We start from the raw sequence: 15389 nt of genomic DNA, 5'->3' as shown, positions 1-15389 counted from the left end.
ACTCCTGTGGGAGGGCCCCTGCGACTTAACAGATCTTCAGCTTGTGGGTCGCCCACCCAGGAGGTACGGGGCCCAATTATATCGCGAGGACGCCCCTCCTGCCGTCCTGCTGTGGTTCCTTCTTTATGTTTCCAGTTGCAGAAGATCTTTTTTGCTAGATTCCAGTCTTTTTTCGGTGGCTTTTTAGCATTCAGTTGTGGTTTCATTGTAGTCGCAAGGAGAGGCGAGCTCGTGGTCCTACCACTCTGCCATCTTGACTGGAACTTTCAGAGTTTCTTAACGAGAGCTTCAGTGACGTGGGTCCCTTGAATACCGGAGAGACACAGAGTTGAATTCTCTACGTAGGGTGATGGTTCCTGTGTGACGTCCACCTGCAGATGTCCACGGGAGGGGCCTCTGAGGACTGGTCTCCTGTCCACATCCTGGCCTACAGTTGGCAGGATAATGCTGGTGACAGATGAGACATGCCTCAAGTATTCACGGAACAATTTTAGTACAGTTTCTCCATCAGGGTTAAGTGCATTTTATTCCAGTGGGTGACTTCGTGAAAACCTTTTTGCAAGATTCCGTTTTGAAGTTCTCTGGCTCTGACGTAAGGGCCAGAGCATTACCCATATCGTTTTGTCTGCTACTGGGCCAAGTTTTGGCTTCACCTGACAGCCTCTTTGAAATTCTCCCAGAGTCTCCTTCTGTGTAGGATCAGGAGGCCTTGACTGCAGTGAGGACTGCCCTCTGGGCAGAGGGGTCAGCCACAGAATTTCCTTGACCATTGAAGCCCTGTTCTTCTGTACCTGCTGCTGTAGTAGCTTCCTCATCAGGGGCAGTAAGGTATTGGGGTTCCTTAATCTGATGGCTGTTTGAAAGCAGGCTCCTTGCTGATGGCACTATCTCCAGAGCGCCTCCAAATCTTGCCCCTCCCTGCCAGGCCCCTCTCGGTGTCTGCACTGATCCTTTTATCCCCAGGCCCACGAGCTTTTGCGAGTACCACTGAGTGAGTACCACTGACATCTGAATCGATTTTGCCTCGGGTAACAGGCGGACTGGAGACGAGCTTTGATGTGCTTTGGCGTGGCCAACCCTGAGATCCTGGACGAACCGATGCCCTCCTGCACTTCTTAAAACCAAGAATCCAATTAGGATCCAAGGACAGTGGTCCAAGGACAACTGATACTGGATGTGGATTTTTCTGTGAGAATTTCTAGCAAATCAGTTTGAAGCGTGGAGATGTTAGCGCTTGTGAGATTCTCCTTCCCCAGGCAGAAAGAGTGTGGCAGGTTTCAGGGCATCGCAAGGGTGGACAGAAACATGAACGTGGGAGATAGCAGTAGCTCCCACGGGGTGGAGGAGACCTTAGTCGGTCCTAATGGGTTCATTGTCTTGCAGAGCCCATGAGAAAGACAGTCCTACTGAGCCAGTGAGCTGTCCCATAAAGCCCGGCCCTCGTCCACATCCACCTTGAAGGGCCTTTTAAAAATTAATTAATTAAAAAAAACCTTGGGGTTGGGGAGGTAATTAGCTTTATTTATTATTATTACTTATCAGTGGAGATACTGGGGCTTGAACTGAGGACCTCGTGCATGCTAGGCGCGTGCTCTGCCACTGAGCTGTGCTGGCCTCCTCCTTTTTAAACCACATTTAAATCAGTCAGTTTTATCAGTGAACATGTTCTTCAGTGCACCCCTAGCCTAAATAAACCTTTCACACCCCTGTGTGGGCCTCTATCAAGATACAGATTACAGGGAGTGAGAGGCACTCAGTCCCTCTGATGCACTGACCTGAGAGCTGTCAGGTCAGTGGTTTCCGAAACAAAGGCTAATTATTTAGCAAACACGGATGTGCGTTGATTTTGTGGCTTCCTAGGGAAGACGCCACCTACACTCTTCTTGGCCATCAGTGAAGATGTAATTACTTCATCCGTGCCAACTAACATCCACGACTTCTAGCTATTGACTTAGGGACTGTTTGTCAGGATTTTAATGAGCCGCCATCTTTTTATCCTTAGAAAGCAGTGGGACGCCTGTGTAGAATTTGGAACGGCTGTCTGCCTCACTTTAATTCAGAGTGACTCCCTGAACACCTGTCCGGCAGTCAGGGCTGTAACTCTAGGGTTATTCTGCATTCCTCAGTGCATTTTTGTCTGAGGAAAGTGCCAGGTGATGCCTCTGAGTTTTGACCTAGACCGGGGGTCATGCCTGGGCGAGGCTGAGGCGGCAGGGCTGAGGCGGCACACTCTGCTGAGTGAGGAAAGGCAGACAGGAAGACAAGCACCGTGAGGGCTGAAGCCTGAAGGACAGGGTGAAGTGGTGAGAGGGTAGGTGGCGCTGGGGTACAGACCTGCCGCAGGTAGTTTCTGCAGCCATCAGCTCGCTCAGGGACTAGAACTTACTCCACCCCTGGAGAAGGAAGGACAGTCCCGTCCTGTGAAAGAGGAGCTGTCTGTCTCCACGGTGTGCAAACGCATCAGTGAGGCTACGGTACACCTTGCCTCTGCTCAGTGTTATGTGTCAGATATACTGTATTCGGGGGAAAATGATCTAGCCATGATCTTGTTTCTGACATTACCCATTATAACAAAATTTCACTTTTAATCTTGAATGAAAGTAACTTCCTTCCGGTGAAACAGACAGGAAATCCCAAACTCCTCTGTGAACGTGAGTCGTGCCGGCCAGGCGAGGGGCTTGCAGCCGGCGCCCTGAGGCCCCTCTGCTTAGTAGGCCACTCCGTACTCTACCCTTAGCCAACGTTTCTGAGCCCCAGTACCCCGGACAGGTCTTGGGGGGCAGGGAGGGGTGCGTCCCCACCCCAGCTCAGCTTCTCACTTCCCACAGCCCGTGGCCCCTCTTCTCAGGGGCTCCAGGCCCCCCACAGGTGCTCCAGGGTCCCCCCTCAGCTTCCCCGGGGCCCGTCCCCCTCGGAGGCTGCTTCTTGGCAGTGAGCACACGGACCGCCTCACTCAACCCCCAGTGGCCCCAGGACGTGCTCCTTTCTGAATTTTACAGGAGTGGGACGGGAAGCTGCGGTTGGGGTGCCCGAGGGCAGAGGGTCAGCTGCTGCTCTGGGGCTGTGGCCCTGCCCGTCTGTGCAGCAGGCTGGAAAGCTGTGAGGCCACTGATCTGAGACCCCTCCTAAACGTCTTTGCTTCCGACGTCGCGCTGCCCAGGGCAGAGTTTTCCTCCTCTTGTTACACTGCCTGGATTTCAGACGCTGCGCGACGCACCCCGGGCCGAGTCCCTGGGTCGCCTGCTGCCGCCCCTCGCCGTCCTCCCAGGGCCTCTGCTGCTCCCGCTCTGTGTCTAGAAAAGGCCCAAGCAAAAGACAGAGACACTTGAAGAGGTGGAAACCCTGCGGTTAACAACGAAGGCACGATGCCGCTTTCGCAGCACGAGAGGGCGCTGCGGGCTGGGAAACCGGGATGTTTCGGCCCAGCGCGCGCCTTCTCAGCCTCTGCGCGCGCCTCGCTCAGCCTGCAGCACGCGGTGTCCTCCCCGCGCGACCGGGGGGCCCGGGGGAAGTACGTTCTGCAAGTTTGTTTCGTCTCACTCCAGGTGCCGCGCGCCGGGCTTCTGCGTGGCAGGCGGCCCTGCGGATGTCAGCCCGGGGCTCCGGCCCCTGCCTTAGGGCCACCCCGCTGACCTCTTCCTCGGGAGGGGCGGAGCCGGCAGGAGGGGGCGGTCCCATCGGGGGCGGGCCGCACCCCTCCCCCCGCCCAGCTTTTCCCGCAGGCGCCCTGCGGGCACTCTGCTCTCAGTTCGTAGCAGAGCGGGCTCATTTTTACTGCCTTTGTCTTTACATTTATTTATTTTTAAATTTTTAACTGAAACATAGTTAGTTTACAGTGTTGTGTCCGTTTCTAGGCATCATGTCTCAGTCATCCATATACATACATACATTCCTTTTCATATTCTTTTTCATTTTAAGTTACTACGAGATATTGAATATAGTTAGTTCCCCGTGCCGGACAGTGGAAACTTATTGTTTATCTGTTTTATATATAGTAGTATCTGCAAATCTTGAACTTCCAGTTTTTATTTTCTTTAATTTAAAAAAAATTTTAAATTTATTTTTATTGAGTTATAGTCGGTTTACAATGCTGTGTCAATTTCTGGTGTACAGCACAAGTTTTCAGTCAAACATGAATATACATATGTTAGTTTTCATGTTCGTTTTCCCCGTGAGCTACCACAAGATCTTGACTGTATTTCCCTGTGCTGTACAGTATAAACCTGTTTATCTGTTCTATATACACCTGTCAGTATCTACAAATCTCGAACTCCCAGTCTGTCTCTTCCCACCCACCTCCCCCCGGCAACCACAAAACTTCCAATTTTTAGATAACGTGTTTATCTGAAAAGTCTCCTCTAAGACTTGTAATCAGGATTTGGTCTGAACAGACAAATAATAAATAGCATAATGATACCTGTTCAGTGGATTAGAAACAGAATTTAATTGATTTGTTAGCTTTGGCTAGTTAGCATGGAGACACCAACTCTATCTGCATATAAAGGAGCCCTGATTGCATTTTCCTGTAATTAACAAGCTGAATGACTCCTTCCTGCCCATGAAAATGGATGTGTCTCCCCAGCAGGACCGCTCTGAGCGCAGTCCTTCGCGTCTGCAGCTCTCTTAGGGGTGTCTAACACCAAAGCTTCTTCTCCGAGGTCACAGTCAGTGCAGAACAATGGGAAGTCCAGCTGAAAACTGCATTAGGTTCCTGCAGCTGCTGTAACAATTACCACAAACCTGGCGGCTTAAAAACGTTTTACATGTATTCGTTTTCATACTCTTGTTCATTAAAGGTCATTACAAGATATTGAATGTAGTTCCCTGTGCTCTACAGAAGAAACTTGTTTTTTAATCTATTTTGGGGACATTATGTACACCAGAAATGGACACATAGTAACTGACTATACATCAATAATTAAAAAAAAAAAAGAAAGAAAAACCATTTTTAACAGTTCTGGAGGCCAGAAGGCCAAAGTCAGTATTACTGGGTGGAAATCGGGGGTTGGCGGGGCCCGCTTTCTTGGGCCCATCCCGTCCAGCTCCTGGTGGCCGTGTCCCTCCCGCCCCTGCTCCCTCTCGCAGGGCCCTCCTTCTGTCAAATTGCCCTCTGCCGCTCTGACAGCGAGAGCCCATCTGAACCATCAAGGATAGTCTCCCCTCTCCAGGCCCTTAGTTCAGTCATCCATGGAGTTCTTCTTGCCATTTCAAGTTCTCAGGATCTGGGCGTGGGTGTCTTCTGGGGGCAGTTCAGAGGCAGAGCTGACCGCCTGGTGAAGCTGAGCTAAAGCCAGAGGACAGTGTGTCCAGATGAAGTGCAGAGCCGGATGTGGGAATCCCCGTAGGATTCCAGACTCAGATTCGGGCAGACCCTCAGGTAACCCGCTGGCACCGGGACAGGGCCCTGCCCTGTGCTGGGAGCGATTCCGTCCTTGGAAAGTCTACAGGTGGTGTGTGAGTGTCCTCCGGGCGTCTCTGGGAGCTCTGGCACACTGTTCCAGAAGACCATGGGTTCAGACTGGGATCCCCCCAGTGACTGATGTCCAGGTGTCGTTTTTCTGTGCAGGGGTCGCTTTTAACTTTGGGGAACCTCTGAGGGTCCTGCAGCTGTTCCAGGATTCTTAGGTGTGGCCTTGAGTTCCATGCTGACCTGTCAGCTACTGAAACCCCATCGTCTATGCAGGGGTGAGCGTGAATGCTGCACGTGAAGACATGAGGTTATTTCAAAGGGATTTGGAAAAATAATATGTGACAAATGTATAGAATGTATAGTTCAGAGTGGAAAGAAGAAGGTGGAAGCAAGGAAAATCTGTCTCTCTGATAAGAAAACATGAACTCACTTCCATGCCGTGGATCCTTTGGGAGGGTCATCTGAGTCCTTTAAACCTTCATTACTTTCTGTCAGCACTACTACAGAATCACTAAATGTGGTTAAAACTACTGTTTTTCCTCTGTGTACTTAATTTGTTCTTTCTACGTGCTGCGCCAGTTTGTATGGGTCGTAACATATTTTAGGGTGTTGTGACTACATATTTAATGATACATTTTTCTCCACATCTGATAAAAATGCTGTTTAAATGAAGGATGAGGAGGTGAGGCACAGGCTGTTCACAGACACAAATCATTATTATATGATGCTCCGTTTCTAATAAAAGATGTGCTATTTGGCCTTTTACCAAACCTTTCAGGATGGCAAGACATTGGTGCCGTGGCCAGTCCCCAGCCCTCAGCTCAGGGGCCAGTTAGCACAGCCTCTTCGATGCTGGTGGCTGAAGCACATTTCAGTGATAGAACTGGCCGTTCAGTATGAGCAGAGAAAGGGTCATCCGCTTTCTCTGGGAAGTCGCTCTCCTTCCAGGGACTGCCTGTGTGTGGGGCCTGCGGGGAACCTCCGTGGCCCTCGCTTGGGAGCCAAGGGACTTTGGAGCGCAGGTCTCCTGGGAGAGTCTGTCCTCCAGCTGCCCCATCAGCAGCGGGGAGCCCAGGCACCGATTTTCCGGAGCCCCGCAGCTGCCTGCCGAAGATCCCACCCTGGAGCTGAGCTTTCTCCGCAGCCTGTTCAGGGTTCTCCATCATCGCATCTTTTCATTCCGGGGGAACTGTGTCTCAGCCGCTGAGATGGCTCTCTGGGAGCTCCCAGACCTTTCATAGGGGTGTAGATGTCCATTGGTCCCACCAGAGGGGAGCCTGGACGCGACTTTTGTCCAGCTGACGGTGAGCTGAGCTGGTCGTGGGGGTGACACGGTGGGATGACCTGGTGTGGGTCAGTGGCACCGTCTCCAGCCAATGCCAGGAAGAGCCCAGGTGTGAGTTGGGACAGGCTGGGGTGACACAGAAGTGGGTTTTGCTCCCGCCGTGGTGCAGGAACGAGGGCTTCACTATCGCTGGTGCTTTGTTTGGTGGTGTAGTGAGTTGTTGGAGCCATAAACACTCTGGGACTTGAAGATGCGAGAGAAGGTGAAGACACAGAGGATGGCTGAGCACGTGGCTTGCAGAATGTGGCCACCCGGCGCGTTCCACCTCTGAGGCCGTGGGCCTGTGATGGTGTGGACACTGGCGTGCACTTCACGTAAATGAAACGTTCGGGTGATCCACCACTTAACGGCTCTCTGGCCCCTGGATGTGTTGGACAACAAAGCCTTGTACACTGTGCATATAATTTCTGCGGAGGCCCTCCAGGTGGTTAACACCTCTTTACACGAGTCCAGTGGTCTCGGCTTGGGGGATGGCTGCTGCTTGAACGAGCTCGTTGCGGCCCAGGGAGCTTCGCGACTCGCAGGTGGTGGACTTGCATGGGTTCTGCACCCGCACCTTGGCCGTCTTGTACGTGGTCAAATTTCAGGAGAGGACGTTTGGAACATTTCCTGCCGGGTCACCCTGAGCGTGGCTCTGTCTGATCTCAGAGACACGTGGGCACAGGATTCACATTGAAAGCTGTGTTCACTTGGCGAGCGAGCTCTGTGTGTTTTAATTCATCCCCAGACAAAGCTGCCTTCTGTGCAGAAGCCACCGCTTTGCTCTTTGCTGAATGGAAAAACTCAGGGCCCCGTTTCACTTTCTCCACAGGAGCAGTGCTGAAACCAGCCCCAAGAAGACATCCACAAAGCGCTGCGCTGCCCCGGGGCCCTGAAGGGAGCCTTTGAGATGGAAGGGCCCGGGGAGACAGGTGAGTGCGGGTCCTGCTGCCGGAGCCCTGGTGGCTGCCCGGGAAACTGGTGTCATGGAGCAAGGGCTCTCGGGGGTCCGAGGAGACCTGGGGTGAGCTGTGACCTGCTCAGGCGTGAGGCCACCCCGAGTTCCCGGCGTTGTGATTCAGGCTCCCACAGACCCCCTCCAGACCCTCTCTGGTTCTGTAAATGCCCGCTTGTCGTTAGAGCTGCGCCCTGGGGCCAAGGCTCCGTCTCTCCAGGTCACCAGAGTGCAGGGACACGCAGAAGGCGTAGAACTGGCTGTTTCCAAAGCTCTTTGTCATGTAGGGCGCGAGGGCACCTGGGAGGGGGCGGGTGGGACTGGGGCCCGAGTCCTGCACGCGCCCGGAGTGGGGGGTGGGGGAGGGGGGCTCCCAAGCAGAGGTGCGGGGCCATGTCGACTGTTTCACAGCCAAGGTCGAGGCACTTGTGTCTGTGCGGCCGCGCTGTGGCCGTTTATGTCTCAAGTCACGTCTGGGAAGGGGACGAGGTCTTCGGGTAAAATGCTCTCGTGCTTGAGTTTCCCCCTTGTTCTCGGAAGCTCCAATTGTGAGAGTAACACGAAAGGTTTGACTCTGATGTTTACTGCCGCGCACATCCCTGCTTGTACTGAGGTCCATCCCGAGGCGAGCCTGGCAGGGCCGTGTGGTCCCCGGTGGGCTCCTACCGGAGGCCCCATCCCAAGGGGATGGGGTCACAGGGTCAGGGTGTGGGAGCTGCTTCCTCGAGGGGCGTCCCTCCAGGGCTTGTCAGCAGACTTCTGCACAAAGCCACTCCTCAAGAGCAAGCGCGTTAAGGACGGACTGCAGGAATGGTGGGTTCAAGGCGACGGGTCCTTGGGGGAGGCTCCCAGTCAGCACAGAAAGCCGGCGTGTTGGCTGTGTTCTGCCCGGGAGGCCCTTCACCAATTAGCCCAGGGAGTTCTGGAAAAGCGCATCCAAGTCTTGTTTGGCAGAACCGCCTCCTAAGGTCACTTTTGGCTTGAAGCTTACGTTGTTTTAAGAGATGATGGTGGCTTCGTGGAAGATGCTTCCCACGGCCCTCACCGACGGTTCCTGAAAAGGAGAAAATCAAATGGAGCTGTTCTTCAATTTTAGTTCCTGAATAACCGATTCTCTCATCCTTTGAACCTTAAGAAAAGAGTCGGACGGTACCTGTTGTGGAGTGTTTACCTTTCAGCTCGGACAGTGGCAACTTCAGACTGGAAGAGTCCTTAACGTCAACTGAGTTACGAGCGTGCCGCTGCGCGGGCTTCTTGCCAGGCATCCCTTCCTCGCTCTGAAGGCTGCACACGTGCACCTTCTCTTTCCTCACCTCCGCTCTGCCCAGGTTGGCTCGGTGGGTGGGTTTCTTTGCCGATGGAGGGTGTGTGGCTGTTCCTCAGCGGTCATTCCGTCGCCAGGCCTCGTGAGCACCGAGCCGGCCACTTGAGCACGAGCTGGGACCTGGGCATGGCGTCCCTTGTGTTCTTTGCACCTCCCGACCCCCAGCCCCATCTCAGGGGGCTGCCGATGTCCCATCAGAAGGAAAGAGTGGAAGTGACGGGTGTTTCCGCAGAGCCCGGGGAGCAGACCTTTTCTCTCTGACGGAGGCTGGTGGGACTCCTGACCACGCTTGTGCGTGGAGGCATGCTCGGGGCTCACAGTGTTGTTACCAAACCCTGCCTGTCGCCCTCCCGGACAGGAGGCGGCAGCGGTGCCTGGGCTGGCGCCGCCCCGAGCCCAGGCTGGGGCTGGACACAGGCGTTTGAGCCCCGGCTGTGCGCCCCCTGGCTGGGTGAGCTCGGCGGGGCGTTCGGTTTTCCTGAGCTTCCCTTTCCTCCCCTGCAAGGTGGGGTTTGCCGATGCTGACACCGATTCCAGCGTGTGGGGTGCTTCTCCACCCCACCGAGCAAGCGCTTCTCCGACCCCGGCTGGTGTCCCCCAGTGCAGCTCCGTTCTGGCACCACCTGCCTGGAGGAGCGTCAGGCCCCACAGGTTCAGGGCTCAGTCCGATGAGACTCCTCCCACCTCAGCCAGTCCCAGATCCAGTTGCCACTGGGCTTCTGGCCGCCGGGCTGTAGGTCAGACCCCCAGGAGCCCACCCTGGACTTGATTAACTTCCTGCGCGGCTCACAGAGCTCAGTTTACTCACTGGATTGCCAGTCTATTTCATTTTACTTTTTATTGACGTATAGCTGATGTATAATGTCATGCAAGTTACAGGTGTACAGCACAGTGACTCACAATTTTTAAAGGTCACGCCCCACTTGTAGTTACTATAAAATACTGGCTGTGTTCCCCATGTTGTATAATACCTCCTTGCAGCTTAGTGTATACCTGAGAGTTTGTACCTCCTCGTCCCCTCCCCCTTCCCTCTCCCCTGAATGAAATTTTGCCGTTTGCGGCAACATGGATGGACCGAGAGATGATCATACTAAGTGAAGTAGGTCAGACAGAGGAAGACAAATGCCACGTGATATCACTCATATGTGGAACTTAGAGAACGCAACAAACTAGTGAACATCATTAAAAAGATTCTCAGTGTTTTTTAAAGTCTGTGACTGGGGAACAGCCGGATTCGAGAGACGGGGAGGGAGAGGCAGTGTGGGAGGGGCTGCAGCTTCCACGCCCTCTCCAGGCGCCACCCTCCCCAAGGCTCCACGTGTTCACCAGCCCAGAAGCTCTTGGAACCCCGTCCTTTTGGGTTTTACGGAGGCTTCATTATGCAGGCACGACTGATGAAATCAGTGGCCATAGGTGATTAACTCAGTCCCCAGCCCCTCTCCCCTCCGGAGGTCAGGGATTGAGGCTCAAAGTTCCAACCCTCCGATCACATGGTTGGTCCTCCTGGCAACCAGCCCCCATCCTTAGGGGACTTTCCAAAAACCACTCTGTTAACCTAAACTCTAGTGCGGCTGAAAATGGCTTGTGATGAATAACGAAAGCCACCTCACTGACTATAACTCAATAAAATTGAACAACAACAACAAAAGAAAATGCAAATTAAAAAAAAGCCGCCTTTAAGCCTCCTCGCTTAGGAAATTCCAAGGGATTTTAGGAGTATGTGCAGGAACGGGGAGGAAGACCAAATAGATGTTTAATCACAGTATCACAGGTTAATGCTGTTTCACACCTCGCAGGGCTGTTAGGAGGGCGAGACGAGATCGTGTGTGTCCAGCACACGGCCCAGGGCCTGGGACGATGTGACGACAAGCTTCAGCTCTTGTGATGATTCGGGGTCTTTCGTTTGGGGTCTTAAATCCCTCCCGGTGAAATGAATCTGAGTTCCCTGCCGGCCTGAGCCCCTGTGCAGGGCAGTACGTGACCAAAGGGAAGAAACCCCGGCTATAAATCTGTCCCTTTTTTTTGTCGATGTGGTCTTTTTAGCTGTTTAAATATTCATGTGTTTGGCAGATGCATTAGGGCCAGAGCGATAAATCTGAAACGTATAGACGGTTATCGGAGACATTACAGGGAGACAGATGGCCTTCGGGGCATCGGCGATTGACCACGTTGGCATCGGGAATTCAGACTGTTACGTGTCATTAAGTTTCCAGCCTCTTCTCCTTCCCCGACTGCGCGCTGTATCGATGAGCAAAGGGGAAAGTGATCGGTGCAATCAGCTTCAGAGGGAGCTGCGGGCTCAGGGCTCGTCCACCTTTAAGCATCTGGTTCTCCTCTTATGGGAAGGAGCTTTATTATTTTACACATAGGTCAACAGATACGGCTTCTGTTTTCTCAAAACACGTTAAAAAGTATACAAGCAATTTAATTCTGTGGGAAAAAAATCTTGGGAACATAGTGTTTAGAAGACGCCAGGCCCACAGTGGAGTTACTTATGCTCACATTCACAGCGCCGAGCCGAGACTGAATTCAGCCGTGGTTCTCCAGGAACGGAGCCCTAACCGGTCCCTCGGGAGCCGTCTGGTCAGCACGAGGCCGGTGACCCACCTCCCGGAAAGTAACCAGCCCCCTTTCTCGCCTCGGACAACCTCCTGTTCCTGCTCCCTTCTGCCTGTGAAAGTGTTTCATGTTGTCCAGCTCCTTGGAGATCTTTTCTATCAGCTGGACTGGATGCTGCCTGGTTTGAGCAGAGTTTTGCTCAGATACTCTTAAAACCTTTAATATGCCTTGGTTTATCTTTTAACAACAGAGAATAGAAGAAAAAAACAAAACAAAACCTCCTACTGTCTTTTTGCTCTAACACACCCTTTAGATATTTGGTTACTAGAGGGGGAAGGGGGTGGGAAGGGATAAATTGGGAATTTGAGATTTTTGGATACTTACTACTATGTATAAAATAGATAAACCACAAATTTCTGCTGTACAGCAGAGGAAACTATATTCAACATCTTGTAGTAACCTATCATGAAAAAGAATATGAAAACGAATACAGGTATGTGCATATGTGACTGAGGTGCTGTGCTGCGCACCAGAAGTTGACACAACATTATAAAATGAGTGTACTTCAATTAAAAAAAAGAAAGAGGGATGGCCACTAATGCCAATTACATTTTCATGGAGAAAGAATAAAAAAAAAGAAAAAAAGTGTTCATTTTCTCCTCTGTCAGAGATGGTATTTGGAGAGAGTCCCAAGAGAGCGAGTATTAAGGACAGTGACCGAGGCCTGGCACGTGGCCAGCGCTGGGAGACAGACCAGCTGTGAACTGAGGGACGCTGACACGGCGAAACGCACAGTCTGGGGGCGGGGCCTTGCCCCCGGGAGCGGAGAAGTGGTGTTTCTCTGACTCAGGGTGCAGAGGGTGTGGGACGACCGTCCCCCCGTCCAGTCCCACGTCTTCCCAGACAGCTGTGCTTCTCCATATGGTTTCCAATAAGACAAACTTAGTTTTTAAAAGAAGCCTCTTGAAAATGCTATATTTTCTTGAATCCTTTCATTTGTTTCAATTTATTAGTTCAAAAACTGGCCAAAAATATCACTGAAGTATACAGGGCATCTTTTTGAGCCATCCTGGATGCTGAAGAAGCAGATTGCTTTTTTACAGGGGCATTCAAATATAAAACATTTTTTTTAGCCCTACTCAGAATGCCAGAAAAATGAGCATTCCAAAGGTGTCTGAAGGTGTTTCAGCTTCAGACGTGAATAAATACATGCTTTGAATCGGTCTCTTTGTACCCAGTCCCATGCTGAGAACTAATTGCCAAGTTAGCAGTCTAGAAAGCAGAAGTGACATCCCGTGAGAACTCAAGTTCCCTTTGGCCACATGGAGTTGGACGTGCCTTCGAGGCCCCCCCCGGGGGCAGGGGATGTCCCATTGCTTTGTTCACAGACTTGCCTGTGGATTCGTCCTTTCATCGACCTCCTTGTTGGCAGATTTTAGGGGCCCTGTGCGTGCACTTTTCAGGACGGCAGCTTTCCTGTTCCTAATGGGTGTGGAATCGCCCACGTGCGCTTTCACCAAGTGGCACTAGAGGGCGCTCACCGGCCGGCGGCGGGGCGCGAATCCCGCCACCTCTTTGCCCGACTGCAAACCGGGCTTTGAAGTGGTTTAAGCAGACACAGTTAGGGCTTCTGCACTCTGTCCCATCGCCTGCTGTCAGGAGGTAATGGTAATGGTTTGCAACAGTGGCAGAGTTCTTTTTTCTCTGCTGCTTGCAATCTTGACCATTATGAACTGGGAAATGTTCATTAGGAGAATAAGAACAAATTGCACCTAAATATTCTGTCGGCTTTTGGACATCGCACTTCTGGATTTCCCTCATGTTTGGATTTCATAAAATCTATTTTCAATCCGTGTGATTTCATGAGAAGTCTGCTTTGTAGTGTGTGACCTTGGGCAAACTTAATGAGAGTCCATTTTCTCGTCTGTAAAATGGGTTTATAGTAAGTGCCCGCTTCACAAGGGTTCTGTGATGACTGAGAGAGGATGTTTGTGAAGGCATCTGGCCCATAAAAACTGCTAAAGAATTTATAAAATCAGAGCTAAATGCTTTAATATCTTAATGTTTCCCCCTACTTTTAGATATTCTGTGTTATGTATATTTTGAATAAATCATTTATATAAAAATTTTATGAACAGAAAGAAATTTCTCTTTCTGAAAAGTTATAGTTTTCTGCTCATCAATAACCAAGAAGTTCTTGTCCAACATTCCATCTCCAATGGAATTAAATGTAAGGGAGAAAGCAGAATATATTTTCCAACGTAGGGTGTTTATAGCTTTGATTTTAGGGCCAAGAATGATTGAAAAGAGCTTTTAACATCTAACACTATAAACTCTGCATTCCTGTCCAGTGGTTTAGCTTCACCAGTTCAAGAAAAACACTATCAATCGTGATCATTTTAAACATTAAACGCAGTCTTTTATTAACAAGAAAACAAAAAGCTCTGCAAATCTTGCGTTACTCTCTGTACCCTTGAACGTTTTAATTTTGGTAGCAAATCAAGCGTTCGCTTTTGTCTGTGAGGCACAGAAGGACGCCGCCAGGCACCTGGTGCTGATCTGAAAATTCACTCAAGAGCTTTTGGACCAACTGAGCTCCTTTCATGAGTGTGGACGTTAAACCCACCTCTCTGCTGGGCGTGGATGATTGGATTGATGATTGACTAAGGGATTTTTATCTTGCTCCAGAAAAAACAAACAAACGCTAAGTTGCCAGATCTCGGGGTGCCTTCCGTCCAAGGTTAGAATAAACGCAGGTGCTCCTTTTAACATGGGAAACGGGGTGCAGTCGTGTCAGGACAGGCAGAGGGTGGAACAGCCCGGGAGGATCCTGAGGTGGTCACACCCCTTAGTGGCGGGGAGAAGCCTTCTCCGGGCCAGACCACCCAGCGCAGTGGCCGAGCCCAAGCCAAGACCAACCGTTGGCTGGGGGCCCACGCGCATCCTTGAGTGCTGGCCGCAGGGCGCTTCTCCTGGGATGGCGCCCTGTCTTCCAAAGTTCTTGTTTAAGGTGACTGGCTCCCCAGCCGCCACCCAGGTACCCCTGCATTGCCCTTCGATGGATCTGACCCACCCGCCTCAGCCAGGGGAGGTGAAAGAGGGCTTGTTTCTGTGTTTCCCCTGTGACCAGGACGCCCTGGCCCCGCAGTCCATGTAGGCACCCCTCCAGCTGCAGCTCCAAAAGCTGGGGGCAGGTGGGAATGGGATTAACCAGGTAGAAACGGCCGGTCCTGCTGGCGGCCTCTCGGCCAGAGGCTGGCAGACGTTTTCTGTCCAGGGCTAGAGAGTCAGCCTCTTCAGTTCAGCAGCCCACGCAGTTTCTGTCAAGTGCAACTTGCTCACTGTCCGTGAAAGGCGCCATGGACGAGGTGTAAGGGAAGGAGGGTGCTGGTGTTCCCAGTAAAACCAGTTGGATAAACAGGTGCTGGACACCGTGGGCTGTGGCCTGGTGCTGCCTCTCAGACCATCCCAGAGAGATGGCCAGTAAGTCCCATCTGGCAACAAGTCCAGGAGAAAAAGGGGACAGACGTGGCTTCACTCCCCCAGATCCTCACCTGGGCTGATGTCTTGTGCAGACAACTAGGGGTGGGAGCCTCCCAGTCCCCTGAGGGCGCACGTGCGTAGACCTGCGTCCTGTCCATCCTGGGGGGGCCCGAGCGCCATGCAGCTCTTCACACAGGCCTTTGCCACACAGAATATTTGCAGGAGAGACATTGGGGATTTTTTTCTTCCTCCTTAACTGCGCTGCAGAATGTATGCTCAGCGGAAAATTCTCCAAGTAACACTTAATCAAACCTCCCGAGAGGGGCCGCCCCCT

The 15389-nt window shown here is 52.0% G+C and overlaps 1 long non-coding RNA gene across 1 annotated transcript in view; it reads left to right on the top strand.

Moving 5' to 3' along the window:
• Nucleotides 1-15389, top strand: part of LOC116285323 (uncharacterized) — a 177629-nt gene that overhangs the window by 30336 nt on the left and 131904 nt on the right. Inside the window, exon 2 of the long non-coding RNA XR_012063941.1 lies at nucleotides 7567-7666. This is a non-coding gene — a long non-coding RNA (uncharacterized lncRNA). The remainder of the gene's footprint in view (nucleotides 1-7566; nucleotides 7667-15389) is intronic.

This window comes from Vicugna pacos, chromosome 24, assembly GCF_048564905.1.
Source record: "Vicugna pacos chromosome 24, VicPac4, whole genome shotgun sequence".
Taxonomy (NCBI): domain Eukaryota; kingdom Metazoa; phylum Chordata; class Mammalia; order Artiodactyla; family Camelidae; genus Vicugna; species Vicugna pacos.
The sequence above is the reverse complement of the archived record's forward strand: the minus strand, read 5'-3'. Positions and strand labels throughout refer to the sequence as shown.